This window comes from Chiloscyllium plagiosum, unplaced genomic scaffold, assembly GCF_037043375.1.
Source record: "Chiloscyllium plagiosum isolate Xiang-an unplaced genomic scaffold, Cpla_swu_hap1 HiC_scaffold_48, whole genome shotgun sequence".
NCBI lineage: Eukaryota > Metazoa > Chordata > Chondrichthyes > Orectolobiformes > Hemiscylliidae > Chiloscyllium > Chiloscyllium plagiosum.
In genome coordinates this window covers 47,535,185-47,555,643 of record NW_028270186.1, presented here as the reverse complement: position 1 = coordinate 47,555,643, position 20,459 = coordinate 47,535,185, and positions in this window count along the sequence as shown.

Here is a 20,459-nt window from a genome sequence, read left to right as displayed (position 1 = left end):
TACCAGTCCAGCTCTGGTCAGCTTTACCAGAGTGCAACACTGTGTATTTCTCCACTTGCTATTCCTAAACTCACTGGCCCACTCTCAGATAATCCTCTTCACTGTCCACTTTACCACCACTTCCAGTCTCACTTACAAACTTGCTAACCATGACTCCTGTATTATCATCCAAACCGTTCATATAAATGATGCACAACAGTTACCCAGCACCGAACTCCATGACACACCGTTGGTCACAGGACTTCAGTTTGAGCAGCAACTCTCTATGAGCATGCTCTGTCTCTTACCGTCAATCCAATTTTGTTTCCAGTTGGTGAGTGATCCCTGGTTATGAGTGATCTAAACTTATTAACCAGTCTGCCGTGCAAAACCTTGTCAAAGGCCTTGCTAAAGTTAATGTGGACATCATCCACTGCTCTGCCTTGCTCTATCACTTTTCTACCTCCACAAACACTCAATCCAGTTTGTGAGACATGCTTTCCCGTGCACAAGGTCATGCTGACCGTCGCTGATCCATCCTTGCCTTTCCAAATGCATGATGATCCTTTCTCTCAGAATCTCCTCCAACAACGTACCCACCTCTTCCATCACTGGTCTGAGGTGGCTGTTGATGATACAAATATCCCTGTGAGGTGCCCTGTAAATTCCTCCCGAGCTTCTCACAGAGCGCTGGGATACATCTGATCATGTCCCAAGGTTTTATCAACCTTTTTTCATTTTATACCATCCTGCTATCCAATGTGAACTCTGTTCAATACATCACTATGTATTTGCCCAAGTTCCCGAGCTTCCAATCTTTCTCCAAAGTAAATCAAAATGCAAAATATTTGTTTCGAACCTCCCCCATCAGCAGTGATTCCTCACAGACAGCCTCATTGACCTTTCAGGGGCCCTATTCTCTCCTGAGCTAATATTTAACCCTTGTTGAAACTTATCAAAATGCTTCCTAAATTTCAAATATATTTCGACCGCTACTAGCCTCCCCCACCCTTATCTATTCTGCCATTTATGGTCACACCAAAATATAGAATCCAACTGATTTTTTAAAAATTCCCCTTTTATAAAACTACGCATCGCTCATTGCACAGACTGGGAGTGTTGTACGCAGTGGAAGAGATCACACTGATAGGGATGGTTTTAAAGACGAAGCAATGATGAGTAATAATGGGGTTGCAATGGTGACAGCAGGTTTCAGCAAGTTGGAGGATAAAGACCTGAAGGAGGTTACACAGACAGCATGGCTTTAGGGTCTGATTGGGGCTACACAGTAAAGAGGCTGTAGTAACTGGAGGCAGTTACACAGACAGGGACAGTAATAGTGATAGGCAGAATTCACAAAAACGGGGAGGATTGTAGGGTCTGCAGGGCACTACAGACATGAGACGAGTTGTATCAACTTGATGATGAACACAGGCAGGGAGGGTTGAGAGGTTTGGAGCAGTTCACCATGATCGGCAGGGGCAAGGAGACTGGAGGTGTTATTGAATTGCAGAAGTTTCAAATCACTGTAGGCAGTCAGAGATCATGGATTCTGGATTAGTGGTGCTGGAAGAGCATAGCAGTTCAGGCAGCATCCGAGGACAGGCAAAATCCGAGGACAGGCAAAATCGACGTTTCGGGCAAAAGCCCTTCATCAGGAAGCATGAGCGAGTCACAATGTCTGCTGGAGTTTCCTCAGATCTGGAGGATTGCAAGGACTTGATGATGTTGTATATGGAAGTAGGGTTGTCGGGACTGAAGCTGGGAAAAGAGATAGAGGGATCAGCAGGGGATTAGAAATATGGTGGGTAGTGGTCTCTGGTGGAAGTTCCACATAGAGGGCTGTTTTGTGGAACTGCAGGACAATGCAGAGATGTGGAAAGGTGGAGGGGTTTCACTGAGCAAAGAAGATTGGGAAGGGTGGAGCACTTTACAGGGATAAGGAGGTTGTTAGGTTGGGGAGGTTTACACAGACAGGGGTTGTTTAGGGACCGGAGCAGATGACATAGGTAAAGACGGTTGTACGGAGGGAAGAACATGCAGACTTATGGAGGATAGTCGTGACAGTAGATGTTTATTGATACAGGAAGGTTTAGGTTGTGAAGGTTATTTAGACATGGAGGATGTGGAATCATACAGATTTTCCAGGAGATAACAAGGGCAATTTTGGTTGGAGACAGTTTCACAGATAAGGGAACATTACTAATCTCTTACAGTTGGTCAAAGTGGGAAGTGTTGTTAGGGGACGGTGATTTTTACGTAGATAGGGGTGTAAGAGCTGGAGAAGGTTACAGAGATGGGTGGATAGATAGAGAGACTGGAGGAGCTTGTATTGACAGGGTGTGTGCTGGCGACGGTTGGATGTCACACAGATAGGGAATCTTATAGGAGCTGGATTGGGAGAGTCACAGGCATTGGAGCGGGTTCTACAGATCGGAATGCTGCAGGGACCTGAGAGGATTGTAGGGTCTTCACAGATTGATTGTGTCAATCAGTCTGGTGAGGTAGGTGAGGCAGATATGGAAAGCTTAAATCCAATGTATACCATCTTTATTTTCCAGACCGGAACTTCAATATCCCTCATAAGCCACGAATCCCTAAACCTGCCAGCTTTTCCCTTCACTCTAACAGGATCAAATTTGTCATGGATTCTTAATATCACACTTTTAAAAGGCTCCCATTTGCCAGTCATTCCTTTACCTTCAAACAGACTCACCCAGTTGATGGCAGCATGATGTGGAGGAGCTGGTGGTGACTGGGATGGGCAAAGTTAAAAATCACACAACACCAGCTTCCAGTCCAGCAGGTTTATTCGGAGGCACTAGGTGTCAGAGCGCTGCTTCATCAGGTGGTTGTGGAGCACAATCATAAGGTACAGAATTTATAGCAACAGGTTTGCAGTGCCATGGAATGTAATACCAAACAAATTTAGTTTAAGTTTTCATCTTTTAGGATGATCACCTGCGCTTTGAAAGCTGGTGCTGTGAGATAAACTTGTTGGAGTATAACCTGGTTTTGTGCTATTTTTAATTCACCCAATCGACCTCTGCTAGATCCTGCCGAATGGCCCCAAACCTGGCCCTGCTCCAGTTTCACACCTTAATCTGTGGACCTGTCTGATCTTTTTCCATAACTATGTTAAAACTAAGACAGTTGTGGGCACTGGACCCAAAGTGCTCTCTGACTGACACTTCAGTCACTTGCCCGACCACGTTTTCTGAGGGGAGGTCCAGTGTTGCACCCGCCTGAGTAGAGTTAGGCCTTGTTAGAGTTGCATCTTGATTTTGGAAACGTTCTTGGACACATTTGACAAACTGCACTCCGTCTGGGCCTTTTACTCTCTGGGTAGCTCAGTCGATACTGGGAAAATTAAATTCTCCAACCAATACTACTCTATTATTCCGACAGGTATCTCCAATCTCTCTACACATCAGCTCCTCTCGTACTTGCCGGCTATTTGGGGGTCTATAATACAGTCCCAACAGAGTGACCACCCCTGGTTTGTTTCTAAGTTCTAAACATGTGGCCTCATTTGATGACTCTTTAAGAATATCCTTTCTAATCACTGTTGTTATGTCCTCCCTTATCAAAAGGACAACTCCCCTCCTCACTTATGTGTCCTTCTGTCCCACCTGTAGTTTCTGTATCCTGGAACACTGAGCTGCCAGTCCGGCCCTTCTCTCAGCCATGTTTCAGTTATGGCTATAATATCCCAGTCCCCAGAGCCAATCCATGCTCTGAGCTCATCTACCTTACCAGTCAGGCCTCATGCGTTGAAATAAATGAACTTTAAACCTGAAGTCTTTTCCCTCCCTCGTCTGTGCCTCTGGATATCCTGAATAGGAAACTTGCTCTCGATGGCTAATGTATTTTCCCCTGACTTTTTGATGTTCCCTCTCTTAGTCAGAGTCCCAACCTCCTGCTAAACTACTTTAAACCTTCCAGAATAACACGAACAAATCTTTCCGCATTGATACTGGTGCCCCTCTGGTTCAAGTCTAACCCATCCACCCCAATTCCCCCCCGCCCCCTCATACAGGTCACCTCTACCCCAGAAGAGATCCCAATGATCCAAGAACTGAAAACCCTGACCCTCCAACAGCTCCTCAGGCATACATCCACCCCCCGGCCTATCTTTCTATGTCTATCCTCACTGGGGCATGTGGCACTAGGAGTAATCTAGAGATCACTGCCCTTGAGGTCCTGCTTTTTAACTTCTTACCTAACGCCTGATACTCATTTCATAGGATCCGATCCCATTGTGTTCATGAAGAGGGAGTAGTGAAGGCAGCAAGTCAAGCGAATACAGATCAAGCGATATCGTGAGTTTGATGAAGAAAACACAGTGCAATAAAACCAAGTGAAGCCATTCACAAGTACAGGGAGTGCAACGGGGTCCTTAGAAATGGCTGTGAAATAATCATGTCAGATACTATGAAGGAAAAGCCACAAGGTACTTTGTCAGTATAGTTAGAATAAAAGGGTAACTGAGGAAAGGTGAGGCCTATTAGAAAGCAAAGAAACAATCTGTGCATGGAGCCAGAGGAAGTGGGTGAGGTCTTCAATGATAACTTCCCATCTATATTCATGCAGGAGAAAGACTTGTAGCCAGGAATTTCAGACGGGATGGTGAGGTTCTCTAACATGTTAAGATCAATAAGGAGGAGGTACTAAATATTTTCACAGGCATAAAAAGGTGGAGAAATCCCCAGTGCCCAATGAAATGTATCCAGGCTGCTATGGGAGGTAAGGGAGGAGTTTGCTGGGGCCTGGTGGATATATTTAATACTTTGCTGGCCACAGGTGAAGTGCCGAATGACTGAAGGATCGCGAATGTGGTTCATTTGTTCAGGAAGGGCAGCAGGGATAGGCCAGGTAATTATAGAGCAGATAGTCTAACAGCAGGGGGAGGGATATTATTGGATACCACTCTGAGGATGAATCAACACTTGCAAATGCAAGGATCAAAAGGAAAGAGCCCATGGGATCCAAGGCAAGTTGGCAAATTGGATACAAAATTGGTGGATAATCTTTTTCATGTTTAAAATTGTTTCACCAGCGGGTGTACCACAGAGATCTGTGCAGGAACGATCGCTGGTTATTCTGGGGAATAATAACTTCGATGTGAAAGCAGAAGGTATCATTAGTCGGTTTGCAGATGACATGAAAGGTGAGGGTGTTGTTCAGTGTGGGGGGATGGTCTCAGGCTACAGTCTGATGACGATCAGATGATAATCTGAGCAGAGTTTAGTTCTGATCAATGTGAGATCATACCCTGTGGGAGGTACGATAAATGAAGGACAGACATAATGAGTGTTCGGACTTTGAGGAGTACTGAGGAACACAGGGACCTGAGTGGATAACTCAAAGATCGCTGAAGGTGTCAGCACAGGTGGACCGGGTGGGAAAGGCACCTGAACTGGGAGCGGGACCCATATCCTAGTGGGGCAAATTGCTAGAGCTGCTTGAGATGATTTAATCTAATTAGATTAGATTAGATTACATTACAGTGTGGAAACAGGCCCTTCGGCCCAACAAGTCCACACCGACCCGCCGAAGCGAACCCACCCATACCCCTACCCCTACATTTACCCCTTACCTAACACTACGGGCAATTTAGCATGGCCAATTCACCTGGCCCTGCACATCTTTGGACTGTGGGAGGAAACCGGAGCACCCGGAGGAAACCCACGCAGACACGGGGAGAACGTGCAAACTCCACACAGTCAATCGCCTGAGGCGGGAATTGAACCCGGGTCTCTGGCGCTGCGAGGCAACAGTGCTAACCACTGTGCCACCGTGCCGCCCACAAATCTGGCAGGGTGTTGTATCTTAAACTGTCGAAGGGTCAGAAAGACGATTGAGGCTGGTACACAAGTTAAAGAGAGCAATTTCAAGAGATAAGGCAGAAAAGAACATAACAGGGAATTGGGGGAAAACTGATGATTAAACTACATTTATTTCAATGCAAGGGGCCTGACAGCTAAGGAAGATGAACTTAGGACATGGATTTGAACATGGGACTGGGAGATTATAGTTATTACAGAAACAAGCTGAGGGAGGGGCAGGACTGGCAGCTCATTGTTTCAAGGTAGAGGAACTGCAGGAAGCTTTGAAGGGGAGGCAAGGGAGGACGTGTGGTGATGTGTTTTGATTGCATGACTCATCCTAGCAGTACTTAGAGAGGATATTCCTGTGGGATCACCCAGTGAAGCTATGTTAGTGGAACTGAGAAATAAGAATGGGTCATCACTTCGATTTGATTGTCCTACTAATCCCTAATAACAAGTGGCAGACTGAGGAACAAATATGTCGGGAGATCTCAAATGTCAATCATAATAATAGGGCTGTTATGGTAGATGTTTTTTAACTTTCCATCTTAGACCGGGACTGCCAGTGTTCAGCGTTTGCAAGGGAGGAATTTGGTAATTGATTTCCAGTAAACTTGCAATCAATATATAAATGGCATGAAAACAGAATTGGGCAAGACCTGACCTCCCTTGGGAAACAAGGTAGGGAAAGGGACTGAGGTGTTAGTGGGAAAGCATTTTGCCAAAGTGACCACAGTTCTAGTAGTTTGAAACAGCGATGGAAAAGGACAGGCCTAGTCCATAGGTTCAAGTTATAAAATGGGGCCAGACCAATCTTGATCGTACCAGCCAGGAACTTTCAAAAGGTTACCGTGGAGTCGATTTGCAAGGAAAGGGAAGTCTGGCAAGTGAGAATATTTTAAAAGTGAGTTAAATTGAGCGATCAGCGCCAGCATGTTCCTGTTTGTGTGCAGCTCAATGCTGACAGCTTTCGGGAACACTGGCTGTCTATTGAGGGTCTGGTCAAGGAAAAGGGGGCACGTGTCAGGTGTAGCCAGCTGGATCAAGGGGATCCCTGAGGAGCACAGGGGCTGTAGGATGGAAATCAGGAATGCAAAAAAGGGACAAGAAATAGCATTGGCAAAGGAGGATGAGTGCAATCCAAAACTGATTTTAGATAATATAGATACAATAAGAGTAAACGACTAACTCGGGACAAAGTAGGGGCCCTGAAAGATCAATGAAGCCGTCAATGTGCATGACTTCTGGATATGGCTAAGATCCTAAACAAATTGTTCATTCCAGGACTTACTGTGCACCAAGACTGGGGAACTCAGATTACTACGTTACAACACAATTGGAGTACTCTGTGCAATTCTAGTCTCCCTGCTGTCAGATGGATGTTGTGAAACTTGAAAGGGCTTAGAAAAGATTAATAAGATGTTTCCAGGGTTGTTGCTGAATAGGCTGGGGCTATTTTCCCTGGAGCGTCGGAGACTGAGGGGTGAACCTACAGAATTTATATAAACATGTTTATATCCAGTTACCCCTTCACCTAACACTTTGGGCAATTTAGCATGGCCAATTCACCTAATCTGCACATCTTGGACTGTGGGAGGAAACTGGAACACCCGGAGGAAACCCACACAGAGACGGAGAGAATGTGCAAACTCCAAACAGACAGTTGGCTGAGGCAAGAATTGAAGCCGGGTTTCTGGTGCTCTGGGGAAGCAGTGCAAAGCACTGGGCCATCATGCCACCCCAAGCAGGGGAGTGGAGAAATCCTGGTAGTTATAGACCTGCGAGCTTTACTTTGACTCTGGGTAAAGTGTTGGAAAGGCTTGTAGGGGATAGGATTTATAATCATCTGGAGATGAGTTAGTTGATTAGGGACAGTCAAAACGGTTTTGTGAGGGGCAGGTCGTGCCCTCACAAACCTTATTGAGTTCTTTAAGAAGGTGAACAAAGAGAAGGATGAGGATAAAGCCGTTGATGTGGTGTATATGTATTTCAGTAAGGCTTTGGTTAAGGTTCCCCATGGTAGGCTATTGCCGATAATATGGAGGCATGGTATTGTAGGTGATTTAACAGTTTGGATCAGAAATTGGCTCACTGAAAGAAGGCAGAGGGTAGTGGTTGATGGGAAATATCGATCCTGGAGTTCTGTTACTGGTGGGTACTTCCTGGATGTGTTTTGGGTCCACTGTTGCTGTCATTTATATAAATGTCCTGTATGAGGGCATTGAGGAATGGGTTAGTAAATTGCAGAAGACACTAAGGTCGGTAGAGTTGTGGATAGTGACGAAGGATGTTTTAGGTTACAGAAAGGTATAGATAAGCTGCACAGCTGGACTGAAAGTTCGCAAATGTAGTTTAATGTGGAAAGGTGTGAGGCGATTCACACTGGAGGGAGTAACAGGAACACAGCGTTCTGGGATAATGGTAAGATTGTTGGTAGTGTAGATGAACAGAGAGATCTCTATGTCCATGCACATAGATCCTTGGAAGTTTCCACCCAGGTTTAGGGGATTTTTAGGAAACCATTCAGTGTGTGAGCTTGTCTTGGTAGAGGGATTGAGTTTCGGAACCATTAGATCATGCTGCAGCTGTACAAAAGTCTGGGTGTGGCCACATTTGATTAGATTCGATTAGATTACTTTACAGTGTGGAAACAGGCCCTTCGGCCCAACAAGTCCACACCGTCCCGCCAAAGCATAACCCCCCATACCCCTACATTTACCCCTTACATAACACTACGGGCAATTTAGCATGGCCAATTCATCTGGCCTGCACATCTTTGTGACTGTGGGAGGAAACCGGAACACCCAGAGGAAACCCACGCAGACACAGGGAGAACGTGCAAACTCCACACAGTCAGTCGCCTGAGGCGGGAATTGAACCCGGGTCTGCTGGCGCTGCGAGGCAGCAGTGCTAACCACTGTGCCACCGTGCCGCCCACGGTTACTGCATTACAGGATTAAAAATCACACAACACCAAGTTATAGTCCAACAGGTTTAATTGGAAGCGCACTAGACTCCGGAGCAACGCTCCTCCATCAGGTGTCAGCGGAGGGCTCGATCGCAACACAGAATCCACAGCAAAAATTTTCAGTGTGATGGAACCGAAACCACACATTGAAAATTTGACTGTCTGTCAAGCCTTCCATCTGCTAGAACACAGCGACAATTTCACCCCTTCCATGTGTAAATCACAAAACCCCTTCCGAATGTTGCATTCCCGGCCAGCCGTCAACAATGGTGATAACTAGATAACACGCTGAAGGTGTTGCCCCCCCCCCCCCCCCCCCCCCCCCACCGTGCTGTCCGTCCACCTTCAGCGTGTTGTCTAGCTATCGCCATTGTTGACGGCTGGCCCGGGAATGCAACTTTCGGAAGGGGTTTTGTGATTTACACATGGAAGGGGTGAAACTATCGCTGTGTTCTAACAGATGGAAGGCTTGACAGACAGTCAAATTTTTAATGTGTGGTTTCGGTTGCATCACACTGTAAACTTTTGCTGTGGATTCTGTGTTGCGATCGAGCCCTCCGCTGTCACCTGATGGAGGAGCGTCGCTCTGGAAGCTAGTGCACTTCCAATTAAACCTGTTGGATTATAACCTGGTTTTGTGTGATTTTTAATCCTGTAATGCAGTAACCTGAACAAATGTGACCATACCCAGACTTTTGTACAGCTGCAGCATGATCTAATGGTTCCGAAATTCAATCCCTCTACCAAGATAAGCTCACACACTGAATGGTTTCTTAAAATGCACATGAACCTGGGTGGAAACTTTCAAGGATCTATGGACATGGACATAGAGATCTCTTTGTTCATCTACACTACCAACAATCTTACCATTATCCCAGAACGCTGTGTTCCTGTTACTCCCTCCAGAGTGAATCGCCTCACACCTTTCCACATTAAACTCCATTTGCGAACATTCAGTCCAGCTGTGCAGCTTATTTATACCTTTCTGTAACCTAAAACATCCTTCGTCACTATCCACAACTCTACCAACCTTAGTGTCTTCTGCAAATTTACTACCCATCCTTCAATGCCCTCATTCAGGCCATTTATATAAATGACAGCAACAGTGAACACAAAACACATCCTGGAAGTACCCACCAGTAACAGAACTCCAGGATCGATATTTCCCATCAACCACTACCCTCTGCCTTCTTTCGGTGAGCCAATTTCTGATCCAAACTGCTAAATCACCCACAGTCCCATGCCTCCGTATTATCGGCAATCGCCTACCATGGGGAACCTTAACAAACGCCTTACTTTATCCTCATCCATTCTTTGTTCATCTTCTTAAAGAGCTCAATAAGGTTTGTGAGGGCACGACCTACCCTTCACAAAACCGTGTTGACTGTCCCTAAACAACTTAATCATCTCCAGATGATTATAAATCCTATCCCTTACAAGCCTTCCCAACACTTTCCCCAGAGTCAAAGTAAAGCTCACAGGTCTATAACTACCAGGATTTCTCCACTCCCCTACTTGGGGTGGCACGATGGCATGGTGGTTAGCACTGCTGCCTCACAGCGCCAGAGACCCAGCTTCAATTCCTGCCTAAGCCAACTGTCTGTGTGGAGGTTGCACATTCTCTCCGTGTCTGGGTGAGCTTCCTCCGGGTGTTCCAGTTTCCTCTCACAGTCCAAAATGTGCAGGTTAGCTGAATTGGCCATGCTAAATTGCCCGTAGTGTTAGGTTAAGGGGTAAATGTATATAAACATGTTTATATGAATGTCTATCGGTTCACCCCTCAGTCTCCGACGCTCCAGGGAAAATAGCTCCAGCCGATTCAGCAACAACCCTGGAAACATCTTATTAATCTTTTCTAAACCCTTTCAAGTTTCACAACATCCTTCTGACAGCAGGGAGACGAGAATTGCACAGAGTACTCCAATTGTGTTGTAACCTAGTAATCTGAATTCCCCAGTCTTGGTGCACAGTAAGTCCTGGAATGAACAATTTGTTTAGGATCTTAGCCATATCCAGAAGTCATGCACATCGACGGCGTCATTGATCTTTAAGGGCTCCTACTTTGTCCCGAGTTAGTCGTTTACTCCTATTGTATCTATATTATCTAAAATCAGTTTTGGATTGTACTCATCCTTCTTTGCCGAGGCGATTTCATGTCCCCTTTCTACATTCCTGATTTCCATCCTACAGCCCCTGTGCTCCTCAGGGATTCCCTTGGTCCAGCTGGCTATACCTGACATGTGCCCCCTTTACCTTGACCAGACCCTCAATAGACAGCCAGTGGTTCCGAATGCTGTCAGCATTGACCTACACACAAACAGGAACGTGCTAGCGCTGATCGCTCAATTGAACTCACTTTTAAAATATTCTCACTTGCCAGACTTCCCTTCCCTGCAAATCGACTCCACAGTCACCTTTTGAAAGTTCCTGGCTGATACGATCAAGATTGGTCTGGCCCCATTTTATAACTTGAACCTATGGACCAGGTTTGTCCTTTTCAATCGCTGTTTTCAAACTAATAGAACTGTGGTCACTTTGGCAAAATGCTTTCCCACTAACGCCTCAAACCTTTCCCTATCTTGTTTCCCAAAGGGAGGTCAGGTTTTGCCCAATTCTGTTTTCAGGCCATTTAAATATTGATTGCAAGTTTACTGGAAATCAATTACCAAATTCCTCCCTTGCAAATGCTGGAAAGTTAAAAAACATCTACCATAACAGCCCTATTATTATGATTGACATTTGAGATCTCCCGACATATTTGTTCCTCAGTTTGCCACTTGTTATTAGGGATTAGTAGGACAATCAAATCGAAGTGATGACCCATTCTTATTTCTCTGTTCCACTAACATAGCTTCACTGGGTGATCCCACAGGAATATCTTCTCTAAGTACTGCTGGGATGAGTCATGCAATCAAAACACATCACCACGCGTCCTCTCTTGCCTCATATTCAATGCTTCCTGTGGTCTCTCTACCTTGAAACAAAGAACTGCCGGTCCTGCCCCTCCCTCAGCTGTGTTTCTGTAATAACTAATATCCCAGTCCCATGTTCCAATCCATGCCCTGGTTTCATCTTCCTTAGCTGTCAGGCCCCTTGCATTGAAATAAATGCAGTTTAATCATCCGTTTTCCCCCATTCCCTGCTATATTCGTGCCTGCCTTATCTCTTGAAATGGCTCTCTTTAACTTGTGTACCAGCCTCAATCTTCTTTCTGACCCTACGACTGTTTAAGATACAACACCCTGCCAGATTATATTATATCCTCTCTAGCAGCTCCAGCAATTCGCCCCACCAGGATATGGGTCCCCCTCGCGTTCCCAGTTCAGGTGTCTTCCCTACCGGTCCATCTGTGCTGACACCTTCAGGGATTTTTGGGTTGTCCACTCAGGCCCCTGTGTTCCTCAGCACTCCACAAGGTCCGAACACTCATTATGTCTGTCCTCGCTTATCGGACCTCCCATAGGGTATGACCTCACATTGATCAGAACTAAACTCTGCTCAGATTATCATCTGATCGTCATCAGACTGTAGCTAGAGACCATCTGCCTCACTGTGAACAACATCCTCACCTTCCATGTCATCTGCAAACCGACTAATGATATCTTCTGCTTTCACTTCAGAGTAATTATTCCACAGAATAACCAGCGATCGTTCCTGCACAGATCCCTGTGGTACACCCCCTGGTGAAACAATTTCAAACACGAAAAAGATTATCCACCAATTTTGTATCCAAATTACCAACTTGTCTTGGATCCCATGGGCTCTTTCCTTTTGGACCAGCCTTCCATGTGGGAACTTGTCAAAGGCCTTAATGACTCCATGTAACCCACATCATCGGCACTGCCCCCTTCGGTATTTTTAGACACCATTTTTAAAAAAATGAAACTGAATTCCTCCGACAGTATCTTCCTCTATCAAATCCGTGATGACTAATCCGAGTTGATCCTTTCAATTGTCGATTCATCCTCAGAGTGGTATCCAATAATTTCCCTCCCTCCTGCTGTCAGACTATCTGCTCTGTAATTACCTGGCCTATCCCTGCTGCCCTTCCTGAACAAATGAACCACATTATCGATCCTCCAGTCATTCGACACTTCACCTGTTGCCAGCAAAGCATTAAAGATATCCACCAGGGCCCAGCAATCTCCTCTCTTACTTCCCATAGCAGCCTGGGATACATTCACTGGACACTGGGGAGTTCTCCACCTTTTTATGCCTTTGAAAATATTTAGTAACTCCTCCTTATTGGTCTTAACATGTTATAGAACCTCACCTTCCCGTCTGAAATCCCCGGCTACAATGCCTTTCTCCTGCATGAATACAGATGGGAAGTATTCATTGAAGACCTCACCCACTTCCTCTGGCTCCATGCACAGATTGTTTCTTTGCTTTCTATTCGGCCTCACCCTTTCCTCAGTTACCCTTTTATTCTAACTATTCTGACAAAGTACCTTGTGGCTTTTCCTTCATAGTATCTGACAAGGATTTTTCACAGCCATTTCTAAGGACCCCGTTGCACTCCCTATCCTTGTGAATGGCTTCACCTGGTTTTATTGCACTATGTTTTCTTCATCAAACTCACGATATCGCTTGATCTGTATTCGCTTGACTTGCTGCCTTCACTACTCCCTCTTCATGAACACAATGGGATCGGATCCTATGAAATGAGTATCAGGCGTTAGGTAAGAAGTTAAAAAGCACGACCTCAAGGGCAGTGATCTCTAGATTACTCCTAGTGCCACATGCCCCAGTGTGGATAGACATAGAAAGATAGGCCGGGGGGTGGATGTATGCCTGAGGAGCTGTTGGCGGGGGCAGGGTTTTCAGTTCTTGAATCATTGGGATCTCTTCTGGGGTAGAGGTGACCTGTATGAGGGGGCGGGGGGGAATTGGGGTGGATGGGTTAGACTTGAACCAGAGGGGCACCAGTATTACTGCAGGGAGATTTGCTCAAGTTACCCTGGAAGGTTTAAACTGGGTTGGCAGGAGGTTGGGACTCTGACTAAGAGAGGGAACATCGAAAAGTCAGCGGAAAATACATTCACCATCGAGAGCAACTTTCCTACTCAGGACGTCCAGGGGCACAGACGAGGGAGGGAAAAGACTTCAGGTTTAAATTTCATTTGTTTCAATGCATGAGGCTTGACTGGTGAGGTAGATGAGCTCAGAGCATGGATTGGCTCTGGGGACTGGGATATTATAGCCATAACTGAAACATGTCTGAGAGAAGGGCCGGACTGGCAGCTCTGTGTTCCAGGATTAAGAAACTACAGGCGTGACAGAAGGACAAGTAAGTGAGGAGGGGAGTTGTCCTTTTGATAAGGGAGGACATAACAACAGTGATTAGAGAGGATATTCTTAAACAGTCATCAAATGAGGCCACATGCTTAGAATTTAGAAACAAAACAGGGGTGGTCACTCTGTTGGGATGGTATTATAGACCCCCAAATAGCCAGCAGGTACTAGAGGAACTGATGTATAGAGAGATTGGAGATACTTGTCGGAATAATAGAGTAGTATTGGTTGGAGAATTTAATTTTCCCAGTATTGACTGAGCGACCCAGAGAGTAAAAGACCCGGTCGGAGTGCAGTTTGCCAAATGTGTCCAAGAAAGTTTCCTAAAGCAAATTGTAGCTTTAACAAGGCCTAACTCTACTCAGGCGGGTGCAAGACTGAACGTCCCCTCAGAAAACGTGGTCGGGCAAGTGACTGAAGTGTCAGTCAGAGAGCACTTTGGGTCCAGTGACCACAACTGTCTTAGTTTTAACATAGTTATGGAAAAAGATCAGACAGGTCCACAGATTAAGGTATGAAACTGGAGTAGGGCCAGGTTTGGGGCCATTAGGCAGGATCGAGCAGACATCGATTGGGTGAACTAAAAATAACACAAAACCCGGTTATAGTCCAACAGGTTTATCTCACAGCACCAGCTTTCAAAGTGCAGGTGATCATACTAAAATATGAAAACTTAAACTAAATTTGTTTGGTATTACATTCCATGACACTGCAAACCTGTTGCTATAAATTCTGTGCTGAAAATGTTTTGCTAGAAAAGAGCAGCAGGTCAGGCAGCATCCAAGGAACAGGAGAATCGACGTTTCGGGCATAAGCCCTTCTTCAGGAATCAGGCTTATGCCCGAAACGTCGATTCTCCTGTTCCCTGGATGCTGCCTGACCTGCTGCACTTTTCCAGCAACAGATTTTCAGCTCTGATCTCCAGCATCTACAGCCCTCACTTTCTCCCGCTATAAATTCTGTGCCTTATGATTGTGCTCCACAACCACGTGATGAAGCAGCGCTCTGAAACCTAGTGCCTCCGAATAAACCTGCTGGACTGGAAGCTGGTGTTGTGTGATTTTTAACTTTGCCCGTCCCAGTCACCACCAGCTCCTCCATATCATGCTACCGTCAACTGGGTGAGTCTGTTTGAAGGAAAATGAATGATTGCAAATGGGAGCCTTTTAAAAGTGTGATATTAAGAATCCAGGACAAACATTTCCCTGTTAGAGTGAAAGGAAAAGCTGGCAGGTTTAGGGATTCGTGACTTATGAGGGATATTGAAGTTCTGGTCTGGAAAATGAAGATGGTATACATTGGATTTAAGCTTTCCGAATCTACCTTACCTAGCTCACCAGACTGATTGACACAATCAATCTGTGAAGACCCTACAATCCTCTCAGGTCCCTGCAGCATTCCGATCTGTAGAACCCGCTCCAATGCCTGTGACTCTCCCAATCCAGCTCCTATAAGATTCCCTATCTGTGTGACATCCAACCGTCGCCAGCACACACCCTGTCAATACAAGCTCCTCCAGTCTCTCTATCTATCCACCCATCTCTATAACCTTCTCCAGCTCTTACAACCCTATCTGTGTAAACGTCATCCTCCCCTACAACCCTTCCCACTTTGACCAAATTGTAAGGGATTACTAATTCTCCTTTATCTGTGAAACTGTCTCCAACCAAAATTGCTCGTTATCTCCTGAAAAATCTGTCCGATTCCACATCCTCCATGTTGATATAACCTGCACAGCCTTCCTGTATCTATAAACATCTACTGTCACGACTACCCTCCATATGTCTGTATATTCTTCCAGTCTGTACAAACGTCTTTACCTCTGTCATCTGCTCCGTTCCCTAAGCACTCCCAGTCTGTGTAAATCTCCCCAACCTAACAACATCCTTATCCCTGTAAAGTGATCCATCCTCCCAACTTGCCCATCTCCATGAAACCGCTGAAGGCCCTCTAGCTCTCCACATTTTTGTAGCACCCTGTGGCTTTATGGCCTTCCCTTCCTGCGAAACCACCTCCAGTCCCCACAACCCTCCCAGTCTGGGCCATCTGCTCCAGATCAGACCATTGCTGTCTCTGTAGGCTCCGACAATCCTAGCAACCCTTCCTATTTGTGTCTCTTCCTTCAGATCCCATCCTCTCCAGCTTTCTTAAATCTCTTCCTGCCGTTGTAACCCTCCCTATTTAGAACATGGAACAGTACAGCACAGTGCAGGCACTTCAGCCCGCGATGTTGTGCTAATCTTCTGTCCTACTCTAACCTATGAAGGTTTTCTGCAGAATCCTCCAGTTTTAAACCCGCCCTATTTGGTAAATTCCTCCAGTCCCAACAACACTCAAACTGTGAAACTTCTTCAAGTCCCTCCAATTCTCCTTAGCTCTCTGACCTCCTTTATGAGCATCAACCCTCAAAATTACCGAAGCCTCTTTTAGTCACTGCAATGTTCCTAATATCTGCAAAACCCTCCAGTCCTGATATCGCTCTTTCTCCATAACATCCAACTTGTTCCAGTGCCTTTCTGGGGAACACCGCAGAGGATGGAAGATTTGTAGAGTCCAGTCCATGTTATAGAGGTAGGACGGGCTGCCAAACCTGGAGGGTGGTACTAATGTAAGAAGGGACGTGGATCCTGCAGGAGGTTAGAGATAGCATGATTCATAGAACCTGCAGGATGGGATCGAGAATGGGTTGTGGAACCTGAAGAATGTTACAATTTGAACCACAGATCTTTTTTGACTGAACCATTGGACTGATCGTAATGTCCTTATTCTGAACATCTTTACCAGAATTTCTGGGCACAGTTTTAGATTCCCAGGCTGGGAGATGTGAGTTAAGATGTGAATCTATTTACCCATTCTGCCTGTGTGCCTGACACTGACCTGGTGCGGCTCTGGTACACAGCACTCTCCGTGCATCTGGTAACCTCCTGATCTATGTAACTGACAGAGCTCACCTCATGGAAGCCTTCATTTGGAATGTTCTTTATTTTAATATTTTTAAGTGGCAGTTGCGTGAGATGCAGGATTGGGAAGTTTCCATTTTGAGAAAATGAAATTTTTACCTTTAATCCTGACCCATGCAATGGGATTTTGTTTTTTTCTGTTGTTTTCTGCAGACTGCCACTCAGATGATTGTGTAACCAAGGAATCTGAGTGCAGATGGTCTTTTCATGGGAGAGTGTGTATTTACCAGTTTATGTCGGCTAGGAGAATGTATAACTGTGTAAAAACCTCACCGACCCCGTAAGGGGGTGAGTGCACTGGGCCCTGAGCACCAGGAGCTGGGAAACCTCATGGTGTTTGTATGTGGGCCGTGGCACCAGACTGGGTGAGAGCAGTTCCCTGAGTAAATAACAGGTATGGAGCTTGGGATCCTCCTGCTGTGTTTGACCTTGTACCCATATCGTTACCTCCCTCTCATGAGTGAGCGTGTCATGTTCTCCAGTCCTGACAGTGTCCACACCCTGTAAACCCTTCCAGCTGTTGAACACTCCCTTCTCTCTCACGCTGTCCAGCCCTTCCAACCTGGCCTTCGTCTCGTATCTCCTGCAGCCCCAAACGACCTTGCTCTTTGTTATTGCATTGCCTTGCTTTGATCTGTATGGAAGTAGGTTTGGGCCACTGAGAAATATGATAACGCCCACACTCTCCATTTTGGTCAAACATTTCTGCTTGTTTGTCTCTCTCCCATAAGGGGAAGTGGGCATCCTTTCAGCATCCACCCTGCCCATTTTCCTGAGGATCTGTACATTTTAATGACAACTGTCCTGATGACCGTCAGTGACACAGCACCGAAGTGACATGATTATGTTCCTCTATTCTCTGCGACTGTTTCCTTTTGCTCTACCCCTCCCTCATTCTGAAACCTCCCTCAGTCTGGACAGTGCTCCAAACCAATAAGTCCTGAGAATGCTCCAACCTCCCTATCTCTGTAAACTCCTCACACTCCTACAATCCTCCTTGTGTGTATGAACCCCTCCAGCTTCTCCAGTCCAATCAAATTATTCCATCTCCTACAGCCCTCACCATCTCTGTATTCTCCAGTCACTACATTTCTCCATGCCTCTGTATACCACTCCAGCCCCTTCAAATCTGTCAATATCTGCAAGGTCCTGCAGTTCCACAAAACAGCCATCAACATGGAACCTCCACCAGAGACCACTACCCTATATATCTCTGTAATCACCTGCTGTACTCTCTATCTCTGTTCCCAGCTTCAGTCCTGACAACCCTACTTCCATGTACAACATCATCAAGTCCCTGTAATCCTCCCAAACGGTGCAACCTCCACCAGACCTTACAACACTGCCATGGTCTCGGACTGCTTGCAGTAAATTCAAACTTCCGGAATTGTATAACATCTCATTTCTCCATGCGCCTCTCTATCATGATGAGCTGCTCCAAACCTTCCAAACTTTCCTGCCTATGTACACCATTAAGTTGATACATCACTTCTCATTCCTGTAATGTCCTTCACACCCTACAATCCTCCCTGTTTTTGTGAGTTCTGCCGACCACAAGTACTCTCCCTATCTGTGTAAATGTCTCTAGTCACTCCAACTCCTTTACTGTGTAGCCCCCACCAGACCCTAAATCTATTGCTATGTGTGTAACCTTCTTCAGGTCTATATCCTCCAACTTGCTGAAATCTGCTCTCACCGTTGCAACCCCCATTATTTTGTAACATTAATTAGTCTGTAAAACCATCCCTATCAGTGTGTTCTCCTCCACTGTGTATCACAAAATCATGAAGGGTGTCGACACAGTGGATAGAGACAAGCTTTTTCCCAGGGTGAAGGATTCAATAACAAGAGGTCACGATTTCAAGGTGAGAGGTGGAAAGTTTAAGGGGTGTACACGCGGCAAGTACTTCACACAGAGGGTGGTGGTTTTCAGGAATGCGTTGCTAGCAGAGGTGGTAGAGGCAGGCACGGTAGATTCATTTAAGATGCGTCTGGACAGATGCATGAGTATGTGGGGAGCAAAGGGATACATATGCTTAGGAATTGGGCGACAGGTTAGACAGTAGATTTGGACTGGCTCAGGCTTGAAGGGCAAAGGGTCTGTTCCTGGGCTGTAAATTTTCTTTGTTCTTTGTGTACAACACTCCTGGTCTGTGTAATCTCTTTAAATCCTTCATTTCCTATATACCTATGTATTGTTGTGTCTGTTTTGAGGCCATTATATTCTCCTTTCTACCTGTAAACAGCTCCACACACGCTGCAGCCTATCCTTTGCTCATTAGCGACTCAAGTCTCTCTCAACCCTTTCTATGACTGTAACCTCCTCCAGTCTCAACACACCTCCCTATCCCTATCATATTTTCGTACATGCACAACACTCACGCTCACTGAAATATCTTCCAGTGCTTAAAACCAGCTTTCCCTCTAACTTTCTCCAGTCCATAACTCCCTCCCTATCCCTGGAACATTGTCTAGTCCATACAACACTCCCTAACTCTGTCAAATTCTACAGTCGACAACTTACTCCCTATGCCTGTAACATTCTCCTGTGCATACCATCCTTACTGTCCGTTTAATATTCTGGAGGCCATACCAATTTCCCTATTCCTGTAATATTCTCCAGTCCATACCATCATCCCTATCCCTCTTAACTGTTGTTAAATGTACCACATCCTCGTATCCTGTGAATGATTCTACACCCTGCTCAATGTAATCCCTATAACGAGCCACAATTCGACACAAATCCCTATCTGGAATCTGTTCAAATCGGCTCTATTCTGTAATTTCCTCCAAACAATAAATCTTATTACCTGCGAACTTTCTCTAGCACCTGTAACTATCCTTCACCCTGTCCAGCCCCCAAACGTCTCTCTAACTTTGTGATCTCTCTCCATCCCTCAAAGACCCACTTTCAGCAAAACGCGCCCTGCATTTGCAACAGGCAGATTGAATGACAGCATTACGTGTAGTGAACAGATATGATACGAACTATGATTATGGAGACGTGGCTGCCGAATAACCATGCATAGGATGTGATTATTGAAGGGTTTCAGCAGCATCAGCAAATCGCCAATCAAGGTCCAGTTGTTAGGTAAGGATACAGTCAGTGGATCAGTGAGAGCCAGTTTAATCTGGCAATCAAAATTTAGAGTCACTTTGGGTGGAGGTGAGAAATAGCAAGGGAGACCTGGAAGATCAAACCACAATCCATGGAATCCATGGTGGTTGATAAGTTGGATACAACATTTTCTTGGTGATAGTAAACAGAGGAATGTGGAGGAGTGAATTTCGGATTGGAGGTCTGTAGCCAATGGAGTTTCACAAGGATCAGTGCTGCGATTTCTGTTTGTAATTTATCTCTGTGATTAAGATGAATAGGTCAGCAGTTTGATAAGCAATTTTGCAGATGACATTTGGAAAGGCATG